This window comes from Ovis canadensis, chromosome 5, assembly GCF_042477335.2.
Source record: "Ovis canadensis isolate MfBH-ARS-UI-01 breed Bighorn chromosome 5, ARS-UI_OviCan_v2, whole genome shotgun sequence".
Lineage (NCBI taxonomy): Eukaryota > Metazoa > Chordata > Mammalia > Artiodactyla > Bovidae > Ovis > Ovis canadensis.
In genome coordinates this window covers 24210930-24216929 of record NC_091249.1, presented here as the reverse complement: position 1 = coordinate 24216929, position 6000 = coordinate 24210930, and the positions used below count along the sequence as shown (strand labels likewise).

Here is a 6000-nt window from a genome sequence, read left to right as displayed (position 1 = left end):
ACTATCCAGCGAAAAAGGTCGGCTCTCCCTTCTTACATCCTCTCCCGCTCTAAAAAACTCTATTCTCTTCTAAGAAAGCCAAAAAGAAAACAACAAAACCCCCCAAACCCCCAAACCAAACCAAACACAAAGGAGAAAGGCAGGGCGGGGCAGGCGAGGGGAGGGGGGCGGAAGGAAGGGGGAGAGGAAAGTCAAACACTGAGCATCCCAAAGTGCCAGCGAAGCGCCGCCCCACCCACCAAGCCTAGGTCCCGCCCCAATCCCCACTCCACAGGCTTAAGCTCATCCCAGAATAGTCATTGGAAGGACTGCTGCTGAAACGTCAATACTTTGGCCACCGGATTCGAAGAGCCGACTCATTGGAAAAAGACCCCGATGCTGGAAAAGACTGAGGGCAAAAGAAGAAGGAGGGCCGGCAGAGGATGAAATGGTTAGATAGCATCACCGACTGGGACATGGATTTGTGCAAACTCTGGAAAACAGTGAAGGACTGAGAAGCCTGGCGCGCTGCAGTCCATGGGGTCACAGAGTCGGACACGACTTAGCAACTAAACAAACAACAATAACAACTAGCCCGGACCATGTGGCATACGCCCCGCCCCTAACTCCACCCTCTAGGTCCGGTCAGACCCCACCCCAGAGCTTAACCTTGCCCCCAACCGGGGGAAAGAAACTAGAATTTCTCCTCCAAGGTCATAAAAGAGGAGTTAAGCTCCCCGCCACAGTCCGCAGCTCCTTTGGCCCTGAGAGCCAGTGCCTCGGCCACTTCCGCTGCTGGGGGCCCTGACACCGGAAGCGGAAGTGCACTGCGGCCGCGGACGGAGGTGGCTGTGCTGGACCGCGCGGCGCCTTGCGGTGGGAGTGTCTCCGGCCAGTCTGCAGGTGCGGCCCATCCCCTCGGGAATGCTCGGCGGGAGCGGGGAGGGGTCTCAGAGTCTAGAACTGACTAGCTGGCCAAGGGACTTCCTCCCCGCGGTCCGCCTGGGGCTGGGTCGGCAACCGCATAGCTTGGCTGTGCAGCTGAGCTTCCCCTCTCCCGTCTGTCGCGCTCAGGTACTCCTTGTTTGGGGAGACAGGACTGTCATCCACTTATTGCGCGGGAAATCACGAAGTATAGTCCAGGTCCCGCAGCGAAGGAGTGGTGCACCAGCTGGCTCCAGCATTCACTTGTCCTTCCGGATTTGTAGGCCTACTGTATCTCATTTATGCAGGAGAATTTTTTAATTAATAAATCACGTTTTGTTGCATATTGCGTTTCAGATTATCCAGCTCTGCCCAAGGAAATTTAGGGCTGAATCTACCTGTGCAAATTCGTTTGAGTGACTTGGCATGTGGATTTGAAAAATGGAATGTACTTCCTATCGAAGGATGAATTAGATGATTTTTTTTTTTTTTTTTTTGCAACTGATAATTTGCAGTTCTTTAGCTTAGGACCTGTTAGTTTTCTTTTCCCTTTGGTTTTCTTTCTCCTTCCTTCTTTCCTTCAAAAGCGCTTTAAATTTGTGACTTTTACTTTGTATCAGTTTTACTTACTGCAAAGGAAGGGAGTCTTAATAAAAGCTATTTTTCACTTATGTCACAAGTCTTACTAACATCAATGAAAAGTAAGGTTATTTAGTTCTTTTCAAGTTGGCTCCAGCCTGTAAATCAGCAGAAGGCTTCAAAACTTGCGATGCCAGGAAAAAGAACATAAGGTTTGTTAGTACTGTGAACTGAAGTTGAGTTGGCAGTGAATTGAATGTCTTTTTTAAATAATAGGTTAAGACTCACTTCTTTTTTAAAATCAATTTGTTTTAAATGGAGGCTAATCACTTTACAATACTGCCCTACATTGACATGAATCAGCCACAGGTGTACACGTGTCCCCTGTCCCCAATCTCCCCCCCCCCCACTTCCCTCCCCATCCCATCCCTCTGGGTTGTCCCAGTGCACCAGTTTTGAGTGCCCTGTTTCATGCATTGAACTTGGACTGGTCATCTGTTTCACATATGGTAATATATATGTTTCAATGCCATTCTCTCAAATCATCCCACCCTCGTATTCTCCCACAAAGTCCTAAAGTCTGTTCTTTATGTCCATGTCTCTTTTGATGTCTTACACATAGCATCATCGTTACCATCTTTCTAAATTCCATATATATGTTTTAATATACTGTATTGGTGTTTTTCTTTCTGACTTACTTCACTCTGTATAATAGGCTCCAGTTTCATCCACCTCATTAGAACTGACTCAAATGCATTTTTTTTTAATGGATAATCCATTTTGTATATGTACCATAGCTTTCTTATCCATTCATCTGCTGATGGACATCTAGGTTGCTTCCATGTCCTGGCTATTGTAAACAGTGCTGCGATGAACATTGGAGTACACGTGTCTCTTTCAATTCTAGTTTCCTTGGTGTGTATGCCCAGCAGTGGGGTTGCTGGGTTGTATGGCAGTTCTATTTTCAGTTTTTTAGAGAATCCACACTGTTCTCCATAGTGGCTGTACTAGTTTGCATTCCCACCAACAGTGTAACAGAGTTCTGTTTTCTCCACACCCTCTCCAGCATTTATTATTTGTAGACTTTTGTTTGTAGATGGCAGTCTTTCTGACCTGCATGAGATGGTACCTCATTGTGGTTTTGATTTGCATTTAAGACTCACTTCTAATAAGAAATGAGGAAGAAATTAATTCTGGAGGAGAATTAAATGTCAGATTTTGATTTAATGAGTGAGGTATTTCTTTTCAGAGAATTCATGTCCCACTGTGTTTTTTTAGAAAGAATCAATGTTTCTTAAAGATACCTGAGATTTGGTGGTGTGATTTTATATCAGGCATTTAAAATAATTTTTATTTTTGTGGTGGTGGTAGTGGTGGGTTTGTGTGTGTGTGTATGTAGGCATGTGCCTTTTTAATTTAGCTATACTGATTTATTCTTGAGTTGATTTTTTGGGCACATTTTCATTGGAGGGGGGCCGATGAACTGGACCCTGAACAGGGGAAACAATGTGACCCAAATAGATTTAGCACTTGCCCCGTGGAGGTTTTAGTCTAGCTGGGAAGGTAGATTTTAAATTAACAATAAGGGTGATGTGTGTGGCGACTTAAAAATATTGCATAATGTGAAAAATTGCACAACTTGAGAGTTGTGCGTTGTTTTATTTGGGGGAAAATTGAGGACTGCAGCCCAGGAGGTAGCACCTCAGATAGTTCTGAGAAACTGTTCCCAAGAGGTAGGGGAGGAAGGTCAATATATAAGATTTTGGTGAAGGGAGAGTTCAGTGCAACCAGGTACTTACTTTACAGAAAGTTTTCTGCTAGTCATGAGGCGCTGTTGTCACCATGAAGGGAGTTAGTGCTTTACTAGATATGAGGAGATGAAAAGATTGGGTTCATAAAACCAGTTCCTAAAAATATCTATCTGAAGACCTGTCCCACCAGTTTTCCTGAGGCATATTGCCTCATGTATTCTCCACCCTGAACTCTCTTCAGGGCATGTCAAAAGTCAGTGGCAGCCCCAGCAGCATCACAGGATACAGTCCCAGGAGAGGCAGATGGCTGATGCCCTTGACAAGTGCCAATTGTAGTTGACACACCTGTAAGATGTTACACAAAATTCCATTTGAACTTTTTGGCCAAACCAATAGAAAACACAAATCAGGGGAACTTAAGAAAGTCAGGAAAAGTATCTTAAAACGGACAAACGTTTGAACCTGAAAGATGCGTTGTATATAGCTAGACAAAGAGGCTGTGGAATCAGAGTAGGGAGGAGATTTGAAAGAACCACAGAAGCATAATCTCTCAGGCAGTACAAAGCCTGGTGTGTTCCAGGAGCTGAGAAAAGATGGAGAAAGTTAAGACAGAAAGCCAAGTGTGGAGTGAAAGTGTTGAGTGGAGAGGAGGGAGGGCATGGAAGATCATGGTAAGCTTTGGACCTTGTTCTAAGGCCATTTGGAAGCCATTGAATCAGAGTTTTAAATACGGAGTAATATGATTTTGTTGATGATTTAAACAAAACACTAGCTTCTGGATTCAGCATGGAATTTAGGATGGATAAGGATGAATGCAGAGTCCACATGTATAGAAGCTTTTGTAAGTTCAGAACTCAGATGATTTTGGAGCTGAAAAAGTTGGGGTTTGGTGATGATGGTGAAATTGGAAAGGCTGGCATGTTTAAGATGTGTAGGAGGTAGAATTAGAGTATTTGGTGTTTGATGTTTTCTCTCTACCACATGATATAGAGTAAGTGTATAAGTTAGCCGCTCAGTTGTGTCTGACTCTTTGTGACCCCATGGACTGGGGCCCGGCAGGCTCCTCTGTCCATGGAATTCTTCAGGCAAGAATACTGGAGTGGGTTGCCATTCCCTTCTCCAGGGGATCTTGCCAACTCAGGTTTTGAACCCGGGTCTCCCGCAGATTCTTTACCATCTGAACCACCAGGGAAGCCCATGATACAGAGTAGGGGTTGGCAAACTGTGACCTGTGGGCCAAAACTGCTCCAGTGCTAGTTTCTATTAATAAAGTTTTATTTGAACACGATAAAACACAATATTCTTGCCTGGAGAATTCCATGGACAGAGGAGCCTGGCAAGCTACAGTCCATGGGGTCACAAAGAGTTGGACATGACTGAGTGACTCACTCATTCACTCACTGGAACACATATGTTTACATGCTCCCTATGGCTGTTTCTGTGCTACAGTCACAATTAAATAGTTGCCATACATGTGGCTCACAGACTTTTTTCCCTCAATTTCCTAATTTCATTATTTATGTATTATTTTTAACTGTGCCGGGTCTTTGTTGCTGCACAGACTTTCCTCTAGTTGTGGCAAGTAGGGGCTACTCTCTAGTTGTGGTGCATGGGCTTCTCATTGTGGTGGCTTCTCTTGTTGCAGAGCACAGGCTCTAGGCATGTGAGCTTCAGAGTTGTAGCACGTGGGCTTAGTAGTTGCAGTTCCCAGGCTCCAGCGCATAGGCTCAGTAGTTGTGGTGCACAGGCTTAGTTGCTGTGAGCCAAGTGGGATCTTCCCTGATCACGGATCGAACCCGTGTCTCCTGCATTGGCAGGTGTATTCTTTACCATGAGCCCCCAGGGAAGCCCACCATGTGAACTCTTAGTTGTGGCATGTAGGATATAGTTCCCTGTCCAGGGATCAAACCTGGGCCCCCTGCATTGGGAGTGCAGAGTCTTAGCCACTGGACCACCAGGGAAGTCCTGTGGCCCACAAATCCTAAGCTATTTACTATCGAGCCATCTATAGAAAAAGTTTGCCAACCTCTGATATGTAAAGTACGCATCAAGTGCTGTGCTGGTGGCAGGATTTGGAGTCCTGAAGAAAGTGGTGGTTGTTGTTTAGCCACTAAGTCGTGACCGACTCTTTGTGAGCCCGTGCACTGCAGCACCCCAGGCTTCCCTGTCCTTCACCATATCCCGGAGTTAGTTCAAACTCATGTCCATTGAGTCAGTGATACCATCCATCATCTCATTCTCTGTCACCCCCTTCTCCTCCTGCCCTCAATCTTCCCCAGGATCAGGGTCTTTTCCAGTGAGTCAGGTCTTCACATCAGGTGGCCAAAGTATTAGAGCATCAGCGTCAGTATCAGTCCTTCAAATGATTATTCAGAGTTGAATTTTTTTAGGATTGACTGGTTTGATCTCTTTGCTGTCCAAGGGATTCTCAAGAGTCTTCTACAACACCACAGCTTGAAAGCATCCATTCTTTGGCACTCAGCCTTCTTTATGGTCCCACTCTCACATCTGTACATGACTACTGGAAAAACCGTAGCTTTGACTGCACGGACCTTTGTCAGCAAAGTGGTTTCTGTGCTTTTTAGGTCACTGTCTAGGTTTGTAACAGCTTTTCTTTCAAGGAGCAGGCGTCTTTTAATTTTAAGGACACAGTTCTGTACTTGGAGGATTTACGTTATTGCTGGAGAGAGAGGCAAACTCACATAAACAAATACATATAAAAATCCCAACTCGATAAGGGTAATGGAGGAAAAGTAGAAAGTGTTAG

At 45.1% G+C, this 6000-nt stretch overlaps 1 protein-coding gene and 1 non-coding gene across 22 annotated transcripts in view; one reads left to right on the top strand and one right to left on the bottom strand.

The window, feature by feature from the left end:
• The first annotated feature begins 641 nt into the window (after nt 1–641).
• ZNF333 (zinc finger protein 333) overlaps nt 642–6000 on the top strand; it is a 29250-nt gene continuing 23891 nt past the window's right edge. For 14 of the 21 annotated variants that reach the window (XM_069590766.1, XM_069590768.1, XM_069590763.1 and 11 more), the window contains exon 1: nt 652–882. The gene's annotated coding sequence lies outside the window, so the exon portion shown is untranslated. Of the gene's footprint in view, nt 883–6000 lie in introns of all 21 variants that reach the window. The other 7 variants (XM_069590767.1, XM_069590758.1, XM_069590769.1 and 4 more) reach the window with 5 other exon arrangements.
• On the bottom strand, nt 5122–5194 carry TRNAG-CCC (transfer RNA glycine (anticodon CCC)). Its single transcript has one exon. It is a non-coding gene; the product is annotated as a tRNA-Gly (tRNA).